Here is a 22,561-nt window from a genome sequence, read left to right on the forward strand (position 1 = left end):
TTATCTTGTGGGAGAAAAGGATGAATGAGGGAAGGCCTTATTTGCAAATGTTGAGTGGATGTGGGTATCTTTTTGCAAAATTTCCATTTTTCCTTCCTATCTGTCAGATATAAATCGGACGGCTTATATTGCAGGATGACAGGCACACCATCATCACCAACTCTGTTTTTTACTACTCTTATAAAAAGCAGAGTTGGTGATGATGGTATGCATGCCATCTTGTAATATAGACCGTCCGATCTATATCTGACGGATAGAAAGCCAACTATGACAATTTTAAAAAAGATACCCGCACCTCTCTCCACATTACAGATAAGGCCTTGCCTCGTTCATCCTTATCTCCCACAACCTCGTGCTCCTCCCTTAAGTCTCTTATCTCTACTACTCTTCTTTGTTTTTTACAACAAATCGAATAGTGTTGCGCCGTCCGCTGCACGCCCGGCTGAACACGCCTCCTCGCCTCCATCATTACCAACTGAGTCTTTTATAGGGGTAGGAGTAGAGAAAAAACCGAGTTGGTGATGATGGTGTGTCGTGCAATGCATGGGCATCTTGCTATTTTTCTGCATATAAGTCCAAACACCACATAGACACAGTCTTTGAGCACGGTTCGTAGTCATTCCATGCTCGGGCATTGAAGTTTGTAACTACTTTAGATTAGAATATACTACTCCTCCGGTGCTAGTAGAAGAGCAGAGTCCTACTCTACTACTCTACTCAAGCAAGTTGTCTGGCATCGATATGACCGTACACTACTGGTATGTGTCTCGTAAGTCAAGCGGCGTGTTGTAGTCATCATCACCTGTCCACTTCCCGCAGCACATATTCGCTTCTCCATATTTGTCCGCACATAATCTCGTCCAATCTTCCATCCCCGCTAAGGCGCCTCCCCCCCCCCCCCTCGTTCGAAACCCAAGCACTAACAATGGCAGAACCGAGCAGCGTCCGCTGAAAGAGTGGCTGGAATTTGCTCCCCACAGAGGTAATCAAGCTTATTGTTTCGTGTGTGGACAATCTCAGTACCATGCCGCTCGCCGCGTGCTCGTCGGGGCTGTACCGTTTACTCAAAGCCCTCAGGCTGGAGCTTTTTAAGCTAGCTCCTTGCTTGCTGATGCCGCCTGATCTTCAGAAATGGCGTGTCATGCAGCATAACGATCGTAGGGTGGCGAGCATCAACCCCCTTGACTACGGTCCGATCCCTGTCAGCCTCAGCTACATTAACGGTATGTACTGGGTCGACATGAACACGTCTTGGATGGTGCTCGTCGACGGTCGCGGCAGCTGGATGCTCGTGGAGCTCTACACCCGGCGATTGATCCCCCTTCCTTCGATTAACACTGCAGTGCTTTGGCACCACGGCCCAGAATACTCGGAATCTTACAATAGCCAGCATGATACCAAGTTTGATTTCCTCAAGGTTTTAATCTGCCAAGTGCCCACAAGATCTGTGAATTATAAAGACTTCAGGCTAATTGCGTTCTTCAACCGCGGTCTCGCCTATCTGACAGGTCACTGCGGTAAGTGGATAAATCTGCACATCCGTCGCAAGATCATACATCCTCCATGGTTCTCTGATGCCATTGAACATAAGGGCTTCATTTACGTTGTCGACTCCTTCTATGGTTGGACATATTGCTGGCCTACTCCAGTCATCGCTACAAACGGCTCTTACAGTAGTATGTTACTTTCCTATGATATCATGATGGCTTGCTTATATTACTATTAACATTTACTGAAAAAATATTCATGCTCATAGCATGCTGTTCTTAAGATTGACTAAATCAAGAGCCCTTTTTTATTTGACTCCAACTTGATATGATGTTGTAGGCCGCCTGGTGTCCCTACCCTTCCTAATACCAGAACCTTTCAAAGAAAAGCGGCATGGCAGTTGCAGGTGGTTCCTGGCTCGATCAGACGATGGCGAAAGATTGATGATCGTTCGCACGTACCGGACGTGTTGTTTCACGGAATACAATCACAGTCACTGCAAGATCTTTGAGCAGGATCCCATCTTCTCTGGGCCTTCAGGAATTTTTGACTGGAGGCTGGTAAGTAGCCTTGGTAAGCTCTCTTTTTGTCGGACTGAATTATCCGATTAACCAGGAGATAACCGACGGCAAGGATCATGATGCCAGCGCGGTTTCGTTCATCAGGCAAAACTGTGTGTACATAGCATACCATGCGTCTCTGCATGCACCATACCTTGATATGTGCCGCCACGCTCTGCAGCCCAAAGTAGGAGAGAGGGTCGCAAGTATCAGACTTCGACTTGCTGGCTGGAGTTTCCCCCGTCAGGCACCCATCTGGTTCAAGCCGTCAGCCAATCTCCACAGCTTAATAAATAGTAATGTCTAACTAAGCCAGTTAGTTAGATGTGTACACTTGGTGTAGTAGGATCTTTATTTAGTTTGATGCACACACTTGTTCTTTTTTGGTAGCCCTTTTGTAATGATGGCTGACGTTGGGTTTGGAAGAGAGAGCCACGTCTTCACTCTTCTGGCCTGCTTACTGCTTCTGTTGCACCCCCAGCCCTGGTTGCTGCTGCTGTTGTTTTCAATGTACAATCAGTAGTATATTTTGTCTATTGGTTGAATAAATGTGTTGTTAGAACGACAAACACAATGTTTTGGAAGTCGTTGCACGGTTCGATCCTTTAGTGCCCCGTACCGTACGTAGCTCATAATATTTTTCGTACGGAACACATTTTCCACTTGTTGATAACATGCAGCCCACTGATGAAGGCCCAATAGAGAAACCATAATTAACTGGAAGGGAGGCTCTCACATAAATCTGGCCCAGGTACATGCTCATGGTCCCCTAAACATAAATAAGTAAATAAATAAATAAAGCTAAATGCTCATGCACCAGTTCTTTGGGAAAATAGGTAGCCCAGTATTTCTTTTTGAAGAATACCCAAGCTAGGCCTATTTGTTTTCTCTGGATTACTGGGCTGCAAATATTTCAAGACGATGAGGCATGCATTCCGGCCTGGCCGAAGAGTATGGTCAATGTGTGTTAAAAGTAATATCAGAAGGGGTTGAAAATTCCAAAAAAAAATATAGCAAATGGGATATTAGTTTCTTTTTTTGTTTTTGTTCTTCACTGATATCTTATATGTATTTCATTGGATTTAACATGACATAGTACTAATTTATTTTTAAATTTGTTTTAGTATGGCTATTAATTTTTGGATTAAGAATATTTCGTTCCCCAGCAAAAATTTGTGAATTTTTCAAGATTTCCCACATATTTAGTTAATTTTTTGACCCTGGTACTGACCAGAAAATGGCCAGCAATTCTAAAAATGGAAAACAGGCTGCAATAAATTCCATATGAATTAGAAAATGAGTAAAAATTATAAAAATAATAGCAAATGGGATGTACACGCCATAGATTTCAAGGCTGACTTGTTTACGCAAGGCTTTGTCAGTGAACACACGATTCTAGCAGCAGTGACTATTGGATGTCCATCCAACGGCTGACCTGCTTCTTCAATCTCTGATCTTCCTGCTCCAACCGCCTAAACTAGCGCCGACGGGACTGCCTGCTCCCTCCTCGTGTGGCCCCTTATGATGCCGTGCAGGCTTCCCTGGCCCACCCTACTCCCTCTGCTGGCCTGGCCGCATGCAATCAACTGCCTCCTTATTACGCAAAAAAATGATTCCTCCCACTAACATGTGGGCCTGCTAAGTTGACGCGTACGCAGGGCTTGTCAACTTAGTCCACAAACGATTTTAGCAGCAGTAACGATTGGATTTGAATCGAACGGTCCTGCTACTTCTTCAATCGTTGCTCTTCTTGCACCAGCCGCCCAAACCAGCACCGGGGAGACCGCCTGCTCCTGCCTCCAGTGGCCGTCTGTGCTGCCGTTGAGGCCTCATCGCCCCCTACTACTCCCACTGCTATCCAGGCCCTGCGGTGACGGCAGCCTCACACCGCAGCCGAACCAGTGAACCCTCATACTCCTCTCCGCGTGGGCATCCACTGCCGCGTCTTCCCTGGCTCCGCGTCGTCCCCTTCCTAGGCCTCGCCGTCGTCCACCGCCTTGTGATACGTCTCCAACGTATCTATAATTTTTGAAGCATTCATGCTATTTTATTACCTGTTTTGAATGATTACGGGCTTTATTATACACTTTTATATTACTTTTGGGACTAACATATTAACCGGAGGCCCAGCCCATATTGCTGTTTTATTGCCTGTTTCAGTATTTCGAAGAAAAGGAATATCAAACGGAGTCCAAACGGAATGAAACATTCGGCAGTGTTATTTTTTGGAAGAATATCACCCAGGAGACTTGGAGTTCACGCCAGAAGAGCCTCGAGGAGGCCACGAGATAGGAGGGCCCCCCCCCCCTCTGGGCGTGCCCCCTGTCTTGTGGGCCCCTCGAGCACCTCCCGACTGACTTCTTTCGCCTATATAAGCCTACGTACCCTAAAAACATCGAATATCAAGATAGATCGGGAGTTCCACCGCCGCAAGCCTCTGTAGCCACCAAAAACCTCTCGGGAGCCCTTCCCGGCACCCTGCCGGAGGGGGGATCCTTCACAGGTGGCCATCTTCATCATCCCGGTGCTATCCATGACGAGGAGGGAGTAGTTCACCCTCGAGGCTGAGGGTATGTACCAGTAGCTATGTGTTTGATCTCTCTCTCTCATATTCCCTCTATGGCACGATCTTGATGTATCCCGAGCTTTACAATTGTACTTGGATCTTATGATGTTTCTCCCCCTCTACTCTCTTGTGATGAATTGAGTTTTCCCTTTGAAGTTATCTTATCCGATTGAGTCTTTTATGAGAACACTTGATGTATGTCTTGTCATGCTTATCTGTGGTGACAATGGGATATCATGTGCCACTTGATGTATGTTTTGGTGACCAACTTGCGGGTTCCTCCCATGAACCTATGCATAGGGGTTGGCACACGTTCTTGACTCTCCGGTAGAGACTTTGGGGCACTCTTTGAAGTACTTTGTGTTGGTTGGATGAATCTGAGATTGTGTGATGCATATCGTATAATCATGCCCATGGATACTTGAGGTGACAATGGAGTATCTAGGTGACATTAGGGTTTTGGTTGATTTGTGTCTTAAGGTGTTATTCTAGTATGAACTCTATGATAGATTGAGCGGAAAGAATAGCTTCATGTTATTTTACTATGAACTCTTGAATAGATAGAACAGAAAGGATAACTTTGAGGTGGTTTCATACCCTACCATAATCTCTTCATTTGTTCTCCGCTATTAGTGTCTTTGGAGTGACTCTTTGTTGCATGTTGAGGGATTGGTATATGATATATCTATGTTATTATTGTTGAGAGAACTTGCACTAGTGAAAGTATGAACCCTAGGCCTTGTTTCCTATCATTGCAATATCATTTACACTCACTTTTATCGCTTGCTACCTTGCTGTTTTTATAATTTCAGATTACAAATACCTTTATCTACCATCTATTTTGCACTTGTATCACCATCTCTTCGCCGAACTAGTGCACCTATACAATCTACCATTGTATTGGGTGTGTTGGGGACACAAGAGACTCTTTGTTATTTGGTTGCAGGGTTGTTTGAGAGAGACCATCTTCATCCTATGCCTCCTACGGATTGATAAACCTTAGGTCATCCACTTGAGGGAAATTTGCTATTGTCCTACAAACCTGTGCACTTGCAGGCCCAACAACATCTACAAGAAGAAGGTTGTGTAGTAGACATCAAGCTCTTTTCTGGCGCCGTTGCCAGGGAGGCTAGGTAAGTGGCACTCACGCCCCGTCAACTAAGCTCTTTTCTGGCACCGTTGCTGGGGAGGTGAGTGCTTGAAGGTATATCTTTAGATCTTGCAATTGAATCTTTTTGTTTCTTGTTTTATCACTAGTTTAGTCTATAAAAGAAAACTACAAAAAAATGGAGTTAAGTTTGTCTCATACGCTTCGTCTTTTTAATATATTTCATGAGTATGATGGAAAGGAAAATTGTGCTCAAGTGCTAGAATAAGAATGCATTAGAATGTTTGGCACTAAATCTTTGAATGATGAGCACGATTGCAATGTTGTTAGTATGAATTCCTTGAATATCCATGATGCTAATGATATGCAAAGCCACAAGCTTGGGGAAGCTATGTTTGATGAATATGATATTTTTTGTCCCCCAAGTTTTCATGAGAATATTTATTATGATGAAAGCATGCCTCCTATTTATGATGATTATATTGATGAAAGTGGGTTTGGAAGAGTGTCAACTTTATTTAGTGATGATTCCACTATTTCGGAAGAGGTTCCAATTGATTATGAGAATAAAGTTGCTATCTATGATGATTATTGTGATGACTAGTATGCTATTAGGAATAATGATAACCATGAAACTTGTCATCGTGATTTTAGTTTTCAATTGGATTATGCCTCACATGATAGTTATTTTGTTGAGTTTGCTCCCACTATTATTCATGAGAAGAATTTTTCTTATATGGAGAGTAGTGCATTTTCTATGCTTGTAGATCATGAAAAGAATGCTTTAGGTTCTGGTTATATTGTTGAATTCATTCATGATGCTACTGAAAATTATTCTGAGGGAGGAACATATGCTTGTAGGAATTGCAATAATATCAAGTTTCCTCTCTATGTGTTAAATTTTTTGAAGCTATGCTTGTTTTACCTTCCTATGCTAGTTGATTATTGTTCCCATAAGTTGTTTGATCACAAAATCCCTATGCATAGGAAGTGGATTAGACTTAAATGTGCTAGTCATATTCTTCATGATGCTCCCTTTATGTTTCAATTCTTATCTTTTATGTGAGCATCATTGCCATCATCATGCCTAGCTACAAAGGCATTAAAGAAAAGAGCTTGTTGGGAGACAACCCAATATTTATCCTTACTGTTTTTGTGTGTCCACATGATTATTCTACTGTAGTAATCATGTTTTATAGCTTTTGTTTCAATAAAGTGCCAAGTAGAACCTTTGGGAAGACTTGGGTGAAATCTATATGATCTTGCTGTAGAAAACATAAACTTTAGCGCTCACGAGAATGGCTGCCATTGTTTACTGGAGAGTTCTTTTTGGTTTATTATTTTTTTATATGATTAATGGACAAATTCCTCAGGTTCACCAATTTATTTCATAATTTTTGGGGTTCCACAAGTATACGTTTGATACAGATTACTACAGACTGTTCTGTTTTTGACAGATTCTGTTTTCATTGTGTTGTTTGCTTATTTTGATGAATCTATGGCTAGTATGTAAGGGTATGAACCATAGATAAGTTGTAATACAATAGTTTTTACACCAATATGAATTTATAATGAGTTCATTACAGTACCTAAGTGTTGATTTATTTTCATATACTAACGGAGCTTATGAGTTTTGTTTTGAGTTTCGTGTTGTGAAGTTTTCAAGTTTTGGGTAAGGATTCGATGGACTATGGAATAAGGAGTGGCAAGATCCTAAGCTTGGGGATTCCCAAGGCACCCCAAGGTAATATTTCAGGACAATCAAGAGCCTAAGCTTGGGGATGCCTCGGAAGGCATCCTCTCTTTCGTCTTTGTTCAACGGTAACTTTACTTGGAGCTAAATTTTTATTCGCCACATGATATGTGTTTTGCTTGGAGCATCATTTTATTTTTTAAGTATTTGCTTTATGTTATTTAGAATATTGTTTTGCATCTTTATTTTGAATAAAAATGTCAAGGATAGCCTTTGCCATGCTTGTTTTGCTAGTATACATGTTGCTGTTTGAAAACAGAAAGTTTACCACTGTTGCAAAAATTCCCTAGAAAAGTCAGAGAATGGTATAATGTTGAATATTTTTGAATATTGATATATGATAAATCTTCTACAGCGTAGTATTTTTCTCATAATTTTTGGACTTAGGGAAGTATTGATACTCTTGCATTCTTTATAGACTGTACTGTTTTGGCAGATTGCTGTTATGGTTGCATTGTTGCATATGTTTGCTTGTTTAATAATTCTATTTGAGGATAGGAGTATTAAATATGCAGAGGCATTTAGTATGAAATGTTGAATAATAATTTTAGTGATTTGTTACAGTAGAAAATGATATGGTTTTGCATTGGTTTATACTCACCTATCTCACGAGTTCTTGTTGAGTTTGTTGTGAATGAAGCTTTTCATAAAAAGAGAAACCATGATATGAGAGGAATTAAGGAGACACAAAAGTTCAAGCTTGGGGATACCCAAGGCACCCCAAGATAATATTTCAAGAAGTATCAAGCATCTAAGCTTGGGGATGCCCCTGTAGGCATCCCACCTTTCTTCTTCGACAATCATCAGTTAGTATCGGTTGAGCCTAAGTTTTTGCTTCTTCACATGAGTTGTGCTATCCTTGCAATGTAATTTTATTTTGTTTTGCTTGCTGTTTGAATACAATACCAAGGTCTGAAATTATTTAATGAGAGAGAGTCTTCACATAGTTGCATAATTATTTAGCAACTCATTGGTCTTCACTTATATCTTTTTGGAGTAGCTTTTCATTTACTCGTGTGCTTCACTTATATCCTTTGAGTGAATGGTTGAATGAGTTTATTTTCATAAATCTGAAATTATATATGTCTCATTTGCTTATCCCATGGGGAGTAGTGACTTTACATGTAAGAAGTAGAGGTTGTAAATTTATTGAAGGTTAGCAAGCTTGTATTGGACATTTGAACAGTTCATGAAAGAATATTGAAGGAAGAGAGATTTCACATATAAATATATTATCATAGACATCTTTTATATTTGTGAGCACTCATTAAAGTATGACATGCTAAAGAGTTGATGTTGGACAATGAAGACAACGTAATGGGTTATGTTTTCTCGCATCTCATTTAAAGTATATTGTCATGGATCATTCAAACATGTTGAGCTTGCCTTTCGCCCTCATGCTAGCCAAAAATTCCTAGCACCAAGTAGAGATACTACTTGTGCTTCCAAATATCCTTAAACCCAGTTTTTGCCATGAGAGTCCACCATTCTACCAATGGATTGAGTAAGATCCTTCAAGTAAGTTGTCATCGGTGCAAGCAATAAAAATTGCTCTCTAAATTTGCATGACTTATTAGTGTGGAGAAAATAAGCTTTGTATGATCTTGTTATGGAAGCAATAAAAGCAACGGACTGCATAATAAAGGTCCATATACAAGGGGCAATATAAAGTGACGTTCTTTCGCATTAAGATTTTGTGTATACAACCCTAAAAGCGCACGACAACCTCTGCTTCCCTCTGCGAAGGGCCTATCTTTTACTTTATGTCTTTTACTTTATGCAAGAGTCAAGGTGATCTTCACCTTTCCCTTTTTCATTTTATCCTTTGGCAAGCACTTTGTGTTAGGGTGATCCTGATATATATATCCAATTGGATGTACGTTAGCATGAACTATTATTGTTGACATGACCAAAAGGTGAATACGTTTGGAGGCAACATTATAAGCCCCAATCTTTCTCTGTGTCTGATTAAAACTTCATAACCACAAGTACTGCATGAGTGTTAGCAATTATAGAAGACTATACGATAGTTGAGTATGTGAAGTTTGATAAATCAAAGCTCTGACATAGACTCTTCATGAAAGTAAGATGAATTGCAATTGTTTGAAGACTAAGAATGAAGTCTGCTAGTTTTCAAGAAAGTTTATGGTCTATGCTTTAACATGTGAATTGCTTGATACTAGTTCGTGAAAAGTTTTATGAGATAAACTACTGTTATGACATATAATGATGCTAGTAAAGGTGATTGAAATTATCATTGATCAAACTTGTGCACCTCTAGCATTCACACTTCACAAATTCTTTCTTTTATCATTTACCTACTCGAGGACGAGTAGGAATTAAGCTTGGGGATGCTGATACGTCTCCAACGTATCTATAATTTATGAAGCATTCATGCTATTTTATTACCTATTTTGAATGATTATGGGCTTTATTATACACTTTTATATTACTTTTGGGACTAACCTATTAACCGGAGACCCAGCCCATATTGCTGTTTTATTGCCTGTTTCAGTATTTCGAAGAAAAGGAATATCAAACGGAGTCCAAACGGAATGAAACCTTCGGCAGCGTTATTTTTGGGAAGAATATCACCCAGGAGACTTGGAGTTCACGTCAGAAGAGCCTCGAGGAGGCCACGAGATAGGAGGGCGTCCCCCCTACTGGGTGCGCCCCCTGTCTCGTGGGCCCCTCAAGCACCTCTCGACCGACTTCTTTCGCCTATATAAGCCTACATACCCTAAAAACATTGAATATCAAGATAGATCAGGAGTTCCTCCGCCACAAGCCTCTATAGCCACCAACAACCTCTTGGGATCCCTTCCCGGCACCCTGCCGGAGGGGGGATCCTTCACCGGTGGCCATCTTTATCATCCCAGCGCTATCCATGACGAGGAGGGAGTAGTTCACCCTCGAGGTTGAGGATATGTACCAGTAGCTATGTGTTTGATCTCTCTCTCTCTCTCTCTCGTGTTCTCTCTCGTGTTCCCTCTCTGGCACAATCTTGATGTATCTCGAACTTTGCTATTGTAGTTGGATCTTATGATGTTTCTCCCCCTCTACTCTCTTGTGATGAATTGAGTTTTCCCTTTGAAGTTATCTTATCGGATTGAGTCTTTTATGAGAACACTTGATGTATGTCTTGCCGTGCTTATCTGTGGTGACAATGGGATATCATGTGCCACTTGATGTATGTTTTGGTGACCAACTTGCGGATTCCGCCCATGAACCTATGCATAGGGGTTGGAACACGTTCTTGACTCTCCGATACAGACTTTGGGGAACTCTTTGAAGTACTTTGTGTTGGTGGGATGAATCTGAGATTGTGTGATGCATATCATATAATCATGCCCATGGATACTTGAGGTGACAATGGAGTATCTAGGTGACATTAGGGTTTTGGTTGATTTGTGTCTTAAGGTATTATTCTAGTATGAACTCTATGATAGATTGAGCGGAAAGAATAGCTTCATGTTATTTTACTGCGAACTCTTGAATAGATAGAACAGAAAGGATAACTTTGAGGTGGTTTCGTACCCTACCATAATCTCTTCGTTTGTTCTCCGCTATTAGTATCTTTGGAGCGACTCTTTGTTGCATGTTGAGGGATTGTTATATGATATATCTATGTTATTATTGTTGAGAGAACTTGCACTAGTGAAAGTATGAACCCTAGGCCTTGTTTCCTATCATTGCAATATCGTTTACGCTCACTTTTATCGCTTTCTACCTTGCTGTTTTTTATAATTTCAGATTACAAATACCTTTATCTACCATCTATTTTGCACTTGTATCACCATCTCTTCGCCGAACTAGTGCACCTATACAATCTACCATTGTATTGGATGTGTTGGGGACACAAGAGACTCTTTGTTATTTGGTTGCAGGGTTGTTTGAGAGAGACCATCTTCATCCTACGCCACCTACGGATTGATAAACCTTAGGTCATCCACTTAAGGGAAATTTGCTAATGTCCTACAAACCTATGCACTTGCAGGCCCAACAACGTATACAAGAAGAAGATTGTGTAGTAGACATCAGCTTGGTGCTCTCGGCGCGCCGTGGTCAATGTGGTCAACGACATTCCATCGGAAGAGTACTATACGTGGAGAGGCTGACAGCTGGGTCCACGGCCACAGCCCAGTTTTTTTGTGATTTGCTAAGTAAGTCGCTTTGTTAGTCCTGTTGGGCTGCAAATGTTTCAAGATGAGGAGAGCTTTCATTCAGCTGGCCGAGAAAATGGCCCATCAGTAATGAGAAATGGGTTGTACATTTATAAAACACATCAAACCAGCAATTAGTTTCAAATCTCTTTTTTTATTTTGAGATTTTAAATTACATTAATTTTTATGCGTGGAGAATTTGTTGGATTTTTTATTGATATACATTTATTTTTAAAATCAGTTTGAATGTGAGTTGAAATTTCGGGATTAAAAACAGTTCGGACTGCACCAAAATATGCAAAATTTCGTATAATTTTTTAACCGTGGCCACAATATGGCCTGTAATCCTAACAAAAAGAATATGGGCTCCAAAAAAAACCTTAAGAATTAGCAAATGGGCTGTAAATTATAGAAATAATGGCAGATGGATTGTATGCTATTTTCCACAGATTTGAGGCTTTACTAAAAAAAAGGTTGACGCACAAGCAGTGACTGTTGGATGTCCATCCAATGGCCATCGTGCTTCTTCAATCTCTCCTCTTTCTGTTCCAGCCGCTCAAACAAGCGCTGGCGGGACTGCCTGCTCCCTCCTTCCCGTGGGCGGCTGTGCTGCGCGCAGGCCTCACCACCCCCACCGTACTCCCATTGCTGGCCTAGTCATCCCTCTACTCACCCACACCTGCTGTTATTCTTCGGCGACGGCAGGCGAACCAGTAAACCCTCGTACAGTCGTACTCCCCTCCGTGTGGGAAACAACAGCCGAGTCTTCCCTGCCTCCGTGTCGTTCCCTTCCTAGGCCTCGCCGTCGTCCACCGCCCTGGTGCTCTCGGCGCGGCCTAGTCAACATGGTCAACGACCGACAGGCATCTGAAGTGGACTGTACGTGCAGAGGCCGACAACTGAGTCCACGGCCGCACGCAAGGAAATGCCTCCTTATTACGCGCAAAATAATGATTCCTCCACCTAACATCAGGGACCCACCGAAAGGGCCTCTGTATTTTGCGAAAAAAACATTACCGCCGCTGACAGCTCGGACCCACCAGCTATATCTTCGCACGCAAGGAAGTGCCTCCTTATTACGCACAAAAAAAATGAATACTCCCCCTGTTAGCTGGGACCCAGTATTGTGGCAAGCTGACTTGTGGGCCTACTAAGTTGACGGGGACGGAGGGCTTTGTCAACTTAGTTAATATGCACGATTCTAGCTCCAGTGACCATACGATGTCCATCCAATAGTCGTAGTGCTTCTTCAACCTCTAGTCTTCTTGCTCCAGCCGCCCAAACCAGCGCCGGTCCTGCCTCGTGCTCCTGCCTCCCATGGCCGGCTGCCTCCCGCCCCCTACTACTCCCACCGTTGGCCAGGCCATCCCTCTACTCACCCACACCCCATGTTAATTGTTATTCTGCAGCGACGGCAGCCTCACACCGCAGTGAACCAGTGAACCATCTTACTCCTCTACATGTGGGCATCCACTGCCGCGTCTTCCCCGGCTCCGCGTTGTCGTCCACCGCCCTGGTGCTCTCAGCGTGGCGTGGTCAACGTGGTCAAGGAACGGCTTCCATCGGACATGGACTGTATGTGGAGAGGCTGACAACTGGGTCCACGGCGGCCGCAAGGAAGTGCCTCCTTATTACGCGCAAAATAATTATTCCTCCACTTGACAGTGGGGACCCACCGGACGGGCCACCATATTTCAAGAAAAAAACGTTTCCCCCCTGACTGCTGGGACCCACCAGCTACACCTTCGCATGCAAGGAAGTGCGTCCGGGCAAAAAAACAAAACGATTCGCCCCCCTGACTGCTGGGACCCACCAACTACATCTTCGCACGAACGGAAGTGCCTGACAGTCGGGACCCACCTGGTCGAAGCGTACGTAGCATTGTCATTCTGGTCGCGAACATGTACGTACATACTGGTCGTTGTAGAGGCGCGCACGTGTCCTAGTAGAGGCGCGCACGTGTCGTAGTAGAGGCGTGCACGTAGCATGTACACGTACGTACAGCGGCCAGTGCGCAAGAAAGAAAATATGGCCACGTATGTGTACATACGGGCGGGGTCTCGAACGCCTACTCGCGCATATATACGTACGGCCAGGGCTCGTGTACATGGCTGGGTCAGAACGGAGAAACAGCGTCGTCGTCGTGTTCATGGGGAGCCAACCGGCTGGGTCGGAATGGAATGCGTGGTCGTGTTCATCGGGAGGGCTTGGACGGAATAGGCGATGGAAACAAGGCCTGGCGTACCGCAGAACGGAGGAAACGGCCTTGTGTTCGACCGGCCACGTTTGAAACGGGATCCTGTTCATCAGGAGGGGTGTGGCGTACTGCAAAACGGAGGAAACGGACATCCTACGGTCGAAATGAGGGTCCTGTTGATCGCGAGGGGTGTGGCGTACCGCAAAACAGACGAAACGGACCTCCTACGGTCGAAACGGGGGTCCTGTTGATCGGGAGGGGTGTGGCATACCGCAAAATGGACGAAACGGACTTGTGTTGGAGCACTACGGTCGAAACGGGGGTCCTGTTCATCGGGAGGGGTGTGGCGTACCGCAAAACGGGACTCCACGGGATACTGTTCATCTCCACCATCGACCTCCTCCAGCCTCCACGGGCTACCGTCGACCTCCTCCAGCCTCCACCTGTGACTGTTCATCCACGGGCTCTTGTTCATCCAGCCGCCAGCGCGCGCTACTCCACCGGCTACTGCTCAACCACCCCTTTCCACGGGCTCCTGTTCAACCACCCCTCCACGGGCTACTGTTCATCCACCCCTCCATCGTCTACTGTTCATCCAGCCCTCCACGGGGTCGTCCTGTTCATCCAGCCCTCCACGGGATCCTATTCATCCAGCCACAACTGGCTCGATCGATCGGGGTCCTGTTCATCCAGAGGTAACGCCATGGGTCCTGTTCATCCACTCCCACCGCTCACTGTTCATCCAACCCCCCCCCCCCCGCAACGCTCACTGTTCATCCAGAGAGGCAGCATCGATCGGCTTCAGTTAGCAGTAGTAGCGAAGGAATCGATCGCTCGGGTTCAGTAACGCGTAGCCTGCAGTGCAATCGCTCGGGTTCAGTTAGAGCCCAACGCCTTGCTCGGGTTCAGTTAGAGCCAACGCCTCGCACACACGCGCGTACGTGTACGAGAGAAACGCGCATCGCTCGGCCCCCGACCACCCACCGTAATCGGGAACTCCCCGAAATTTTCCTCGCCATCGCTTCTACCATGGTTTTTTTCATCATGGACGGCCCAAAGAATGTCATGGAGCTGCGTCTCCGGCCCGCCCAGGACGAAAAGCCCATTTTATGTCATGATTTTTTGTCATAGAAGTAGGAGCCCACCACATCTATGATGATACCGGGTTTTGTCACAATTATTGTCATAGACGTGTCATATGTATGACAGGAAAAAAATTCGTTCGGACCAAAATGTCACGGATGTGTCTTTTTTTGTAGTGCATGTCCTATTATTCTTGGTAGACCTTTCCTTAGAACGATTGGTGCAATTATTGATATGAAAGAAGGAAACATTAGATTTCAATTTCCGTTAAGGAAAGGGCATGGAACACTTTCCTAGAAAGAAAATTAAGTTGCCACATGAATCTATTATGAGAGCTACTTATGGATTGCATACCAAAGATGATAATACCTAGATCTATTTGTGTTTTTATGCCTAGCTAAGGGCGTTAAACAATAGCGCTTGTTGGAAGGCAACCCAATTTTATTTTTGTTCTTTGATTTTTGGTTCTGTTTTGCAATAAATAATTCATCTAGCCTCTGGTTAGAAGTGTTTTTGTTTTTTAATTAGTGTCTGTTCCAAGCAAGACCTTTGCGATGGCTTACGGTGATAGTTGTTTTGATCTTGCTGAAAAACAGAAACTTTTGCGCCCAGGAAAATAATTTTCATATTTTACAAAAGTGTGATTTTTATCTGATTCTTTCTTAACAAGATTGTACACAAATTTCCCACATTGTCCTAATTTTTTAGAATTTTTGTAGTTATTACAGAAGTATTTGAGAGTTACGGATTGCTAAAGACTGTTCTGTTTTTGACAGATTCTGTTTTCTATGTATTGTTTGCTTATTTTGATGAATCTATGGGTAGTATCAGGGAGTATGAACCATGGAAAAGTTAAAATACAATAGATATTACACCAATATAAATAAAGAATGAGTTCACAACAGTACCAAAAGTGGTGATTTATTTTCTTATACTAACGGATCTCATAAGATTTTCTGTTGAGTTTTATGTTGTTAAGTTTTCAAGTTTTGGGTGAGGATTTGATGGACTATGGAATAAGGAGTGGCAAGAGCCTAATATTGGGGATGCCCAAGGCACCCCAAGGTAATATTCAAGGACAACCAAGAGCCTAAACTTGGGGATGCCCCTGAAGGCATCCCCTCTTTCATCTTCGTCTATCGGTAACTTTACTTGAGGCTATATTTTTATTTTCCACATGATATGTATTTTAATTGGAGCGTCCCGTATGATATGATTCTTTACTTTTTAGTTTGCCACAATCATCCTTGTTGTACACACCTTTTGAGAGGGACACACATGAATCATGATTTATTAGAATACTCTATGTGCTTCACTTATATCTTTTGAGATAGGCAATTTTGCTCTAGTGCTTCACTTATATCTTTTTAGAGCACGGCGGTGGCTTTATTTTATAGAAATTGTTGAACTCTCATGCTTCACTTATATTATTTTGAGAGTTTCTCTAAACAGCGTGGTAATTAGCATTGGTTAAAAATTTAGTCGTAATATGATAGGCATCCAAGAGGAATGTAATAAAAACTTTTGTATAAAGTGCATTGAATACTATGAGAAGTTTGATTCGTTATGATTGTTTTGAGATATGAGGATGGTGATATTAGAGTCATGCTAGTGCGTAATTGTGTATTGTAGAAATACTTGTGTTGAGGTTTGTGATTCCCGTAGCATGCACATATGGTGAACCATTATGTAACGAAGTTGGAGCATGATTTATTTATTGATTGTCTTCATTATGAGTGGCGGTCGGGGACGAGCGCTGGTCTTTTCCTACCAATCTATCCCCCTAGGAGAATGCACGTAGTACTTTGTTTCGATATCTAATAGATTTTTGCAATAAGTATATGAGTTCTTTATGACTAAACTTGAGTCCATGGATTATACGCACTCTCACCCTTCCACCATTACTAGTCTCTCTAGTACCGTGCAACTTCTGCCGGTACCTTATACCCACCATGTACGTTCCTCAAAACAGTCACCGTTCCGAGATATATTGCCATGCAACTTTCCACCATTCCATTTATTATGACATGCTTCATCATTGTCATATTGCTTTGCATGATCATGTAGTTAACATAGTATTTGTGGCAAAGCCACCGTTCATAATTTTCATACATGTCACTCTTGAGTCATTGCATATCCCAGTACACCGCCGGAGGCATTCATATAGAGTCACATTTTGTTCTAAGTATTGAGTTGTAATTCTTGAGTTGTAAGTAAATAAAAGTGTGATGATCATCATTATTAGAACATTGTCCCATGTGAGGAAAAAAAGAGAGGTCAATGAAGCCTAAATAAAAAAAGGAGGCCAAAGAAGCCATTGAAAAAAAATGAGAGAAAAAGAGAGAAGGGGCAATGTTACTATCCTTTTTCCACACTTGTGCTTCAAAGTAGCACCATGATCTTCATGATAGAGAGTCTCCTATTTTGTCACTTTCATATACTATTGGGATTTTTTTATTATAGAACTTGGCTTGTATATTCCAATGATGGGCTTACTCAAATGCCCTAGGTCTTCATGAGCAAGCAAGTTGGATGCACACCCACTTAGTTTCTTTTTGAGATTTCATAAACTTAAAGCTCTAGTGCATCCGTTGCATGGCAATCCCTACTCACTCACATTGATATCTATTGATGGGCATCTCCATAGCCCGTTGATACGCCTAGTTGATGTGAGACTATCTCCTTCTATTTTGTCTTCTCCCCAACCACCATATTCCATTCCACCTATAGTGCTATGTCCATGGCTCATGCCCATGTATTGCGGGAAAGTTGAAAAGGTTTGAGAACTCAGAAGTATGAAACAATTGCCTGGCTTGTCATCGGGGTTGTGCATGATTTGAATATTTTGTGTGATGAAGATGGAGCATAGCTAGACTATATGATTTTGTAGGGATAACTTTCTTTGGCCATGTTATTTTGAGAAGATATGATTGCTTTATTATTATGCTTGAAGTATTATTGTTTTTATGTCAATATAAAACTTTGTTTTGAATCTTATGGATCTGAACATTCATGCCACAATAAAGATTACATGGATAAATACGTTAGGTAGCATTCCACATCAAAAATTATGTTTTTATCATTTACCTCCTCGAGGACGAGCAGGAATTAAGCTTGGAGATGCTTGATACGTCTCCAACGTATCTATAATTTTTTATTGTTCCATGCTATTATATTATCTATTTTGGATGTTTTATATGCATTAATATGCTATTTTATATTATTTTTGGGACTAACCTATTAACCAAGAGCCCAGTGCCAGTTTTTGTTTTTTCCTTGTTTTTGAGCCTCGCAGAAAAGGAATACCAAATGGAGCCCAAACGGAATAAAACCTTCGCGGTGATTTTTCTTGGACCAGAAGACACCTCTTGGACCTGGACTCCATGTCGGAAGACCTTGGAGTAGACAAGCCACAGGGGCGCACCCTAGGGGGGTGGGCGCGCCCCCCTACCTTGTGGCCTACTCCAACACCCCCTGACCTAATTCTTCGTCCTATATATTCACAAATATTCCCAAACCACCAGAGGCATCCACGAAAACACTTTTCCACCGTCGTAACCTTCTGTTCCTGTGAGATCCCATCTAGGGTCCTTTTCCGGCATCCTGCCGGAGGGGGATTCGATCACGGAGGGCTTCTACATCAACTCTATTGCCCTTCCGATGAAGCGTGAGTAGTTTACCACAGACCTACGGGTCCATAGCTAGTAGCTAGATGGCTTCTTCTCTCTCTTTGATTCTCAATACCATGTTCTCCTCGATGTTCTTGGAGAGCTATCCGATGTGATCTTCTTTTGCAGTGTGTTTGTCGAGATCCGATGAATTGTGGATTTATGATCTGTTTATCTATGAATATTATTTGAATATTTTCTGAATTTTATATGCATGATTTGATATCTTTGTAATTCTCTTTGAACTATCGGTTTAGTTTGGCCAACTAGATTGGTTTTTCTTGCAATGGGAGAAGTGCTTAGCTTTGGGTTCAATCTTGTGGTGTCCTTTCCCAGTGACAGTAAGGGAAGCAAAGCACGTATTGTATTGTTGCCATCGAGGATAAAAAGATGGGGTTTACATCATATTGCTTGAGTTTATTCCTCTACATCATGTCATCTTACTTAAAGCGTTACTCTGTTCTTCATGAACTTAATACTCTACATGCAGGCAGGAGTTGGTTGATGTGTGGAGTAATAGTAGTAGATGCAAGCAGGAGTCGGTCTACTTGACACAGATGTGATGCCTATATTTCATAATCATTTCCTTGGATATCGTCATAACTTTGTGCTTTTCTATCAATTGCTCGACAGTAATTTGTTCACCCACCGTATTATTTGTCTTCATGAGAGAAGCCTCTACTATTTTGTAATCTTTCACTTTCATATCTATAAACCAAAAACCCAAAAAATATTTTATCTCTTGTTTATCTATCTCTATCATACCTCACTTTTGCAAGTGACCGTGAAGGGATTGACAACCCCTTTATCGCGTTGGGTGCAAGTTGTTTGATTGTTTGTGCCAGTATTGGTGGCTTGTGCGTTGTCTCTTACTGGATTGATACCTTGGTTCTCTAACTGAGGAAATACTTATATCTACTTTGCTGCATCACCCTTTCCTCTTCAAAGGAAAAACCAACGCAAGCTCAAGAAGTAGCAGCCCACATGCATGCAAGGAAGGAATTAGAAGGAACTAGCACAGTGTCATTATGACTATATACATGCAAACATTAAACAAGTTGTTAGTACGAGGAAACATCATTAAATTTTGCCTCGTTTACTGTTAGTGGCCTTGTATAGATGCAAAATGCATTTTTCATAGTGGCCTTATACAAGGAACGGAGGGAGTACACTAGATTTTGTCTTCACGTGGTCAAGCAAGATGTACTATTCATTGATTATACCTCAAAAATCGTGCGTGTACTTGGACTAGTACTACTACTAGTTGACATATCAATTTATTTTCCTGATCACGTGAAGTGGAAGTAGGAGATCCTTGTTGTGTTGTTTTTTCCAGGACAATCGTTCGATGAAAAAAAGTAGAGCCATGTGTAGGTAGATGAATCAATATTCAATTGATGTGGAGATTGATTCACGTAACTACTCTCTTAATCCCACACGAAACAAAACAGGCTAGGGCAGCGTCCAATTTCTAATAAACTCCTCGGATCACTTTTGCCAGATTGCGCGCAGCGCAGATCGCCGGCCACCCTCGAAACAAAAAGCAATCTGCAACCAGCAAAATAGCGTAGGGTAGTAGATACAATTTACAAAGAAGTTTATTTATGTGGTACGGATTCAACTAAAAAATATCACCTGATCATCCATCGATCTGCGGCGATCACCAAGCAGGCTCTCAATGAAAGCACCAATGCCGGTACAATATCCGGCATATCTCATAGCAGGGGTCCTAAGCTAGGCGTCTTGGAGCGATGTTAACACGGGCACATGATTTTACCCAGGTTCGGGCTCTCTCGAAGAGATAACACCCTACGTCCTGCTCTTGACTGTATTGATATGTGTGTAGAATAGAGTACATGTATCTACCACGAGATTGTTCTAATGAATATGAAATCATCTATCGACTAGACTGGCCTTGGTTTGTATAATACACCGGAGGCCTAGGGTTTTAGGAGATTCCTCAGCTTGTGCGCCAAGTCTTGTGGAAACCTCCTTGTATACAGCATGGGTTGCCGCAAGTGGCCCATTAGTGAACCGCCATGGGGGTCCTTGGCCCGATCCAGCTGGTCAGGAGACAACGTGGTGAATACCACCTAATCCAAGACACGGTCACTATGCTTTACGGCTTGGAACCGGGACTTCAAAAGCATTTTGAACGCCACAGAGCATATGAGATGTTCCAAGAGTTGAAGTTGATTTTTCAAGCTAATGCCCGAGTTAAGAGAGATGAAGTCTCCAACAAGTTCTTTAGCTCTAAGTTGGAGGAGAACAGTTCTGTCAGTGAACACATACTCAGAATGTCTGGGTACCACAACCACTTGACTCAGCTGCGAATTGATCTTCCAGTTGAGAGTGTTATTGATTGAGTTCTTCAGTCACTTCCACCAAGCTACAAAGGCTTCGTGATGAACTATAATATGCAAGGGATGACAAAAACGACTCTCGAGCTCTTCGTGATGCTGAAATCGGCGGAGGCAGAAATCAGGAAAGAGCATCAAGTGTTGATGGTTAACAAGACCACCAGTTTCAAGAAAAAGGGCAAGGGAAAGAAAGGGAACTTCAAGAAGACCAGCAAAAAAAGTGGTTGCGCCCGTGAAGAAGCCCAAAGCTGGACCCAAGCTAGAAACTGAGTGCTTCTACTGCAAGGGAAATGGCCACTGGAAGTGGAACTGCCCCAAGTACTTGGCAAATAAGAAGGATGGCAAAGTGAACAAAGGTATATTTGATTTACATGTTATTGATGTGTTCCTTACTAGTGCTCGTAGTAGCGTCTGGGTATTTGATACTGGTTCAGTTGCTCATATTGTAACTCAAAACAGGAGCTGCGGAAAAAATAAAGATTTGCTAAGAAAGTGGTGACAATGTGCGTCGGGAATGGTTCCAAGGTTGATGTGATCGCCGTCGGCACACTACCTCTACATCTACCTTCGAGATTAGTGTTAGACCTCAATAATCGTTATTTGGTGCCGACGTTGAGCATGTACATTATATTTGAATCTTGTTTATTGCGAGATGGTTATTCATCTAAGTCGGAGAATAATGGTTGTTCTATTTATATGAGTAACATCTTTTATGGCCATGCACCCTTAGTGAATGGTCTATTCTTGTTGAATCTCGATCGTAGTGATACACATATTCATAATATTGATGTCAAAAGATGCAAAGTTGATAATGATAGTGCAACATACTTGCTGCACTATCGTTTAGGTCATATTGGTGTAAAGTGCATGAAGAAACTCCATGCGGATGGACTTTTGGAATCACTTGATTGTGAATCATTTGATACTTGCGAACGATGCCTCATGGGTAAGATGACTAAAACTCCATTCTCTGGAATAATGGAGCAAGCTAATAACTTATTGGAAATAATATGTACTGATGTATGCGGTCTGATGAGTGTTGAAGCACGTGGCGAGTATCGTTATTTTCTAACCTTCACAGATAATTTGAGTAGGTATTGATATATCTATTTGAGGAAACACAAGTCTGAAACATTTGAAAAGTTCAAAGAATTTCATAATGAAGTGGAGAATCATCGCGACAAGAAAATAAAGTTTCTACAATCTGAGCGCGGAGGTGAATATTTGAGTTACGAGTTTGGCCTTCATTTAAGACTATGTGGAATTGTTTCACAACTCAAGCCATCTGGAACACCACAACGTAATGGTGTGTCCGAATGTCGTAACCGTACTTTATTAGATATGGTGCATTCTATGATGTCTCTTACTAATTTGCCATTATCGTTTTGGGGTTATGCATTAGACACAACCGCATTCACGTTAAATAGGGTGCCATCTAAATCCGTTGAGACGACACCGTATGAACTATGGTTTGGCAAGAAACCTAAGCTGTCATTTCTTAAAGTTTGGGGATGAGATGCTTATGTCAAAAGGCTTCAGCCTGATAAGCCGAACCCAAAGCGGAGAAGTGCGTCTTCATAGGATACCCTAAATAAACTATTGGGTATACCTTCTA

The sequence above is a fragment of the Triticum aestivum genome, chromosome 7B (genome assembly GCF_018294505.1).
Source record: "Triticum aestivum cultivar Chinese Spring chromosome 7B, IWGSC CS RefSeq v2.1, whole genome shotgun sequence".
NCBI classification, from domain to species: Eukaryota; Viridiplantae; Streptophyta; class Magnoliopsida; order Poales; family Poaceae; genus Triticum; species Triticum aestivum.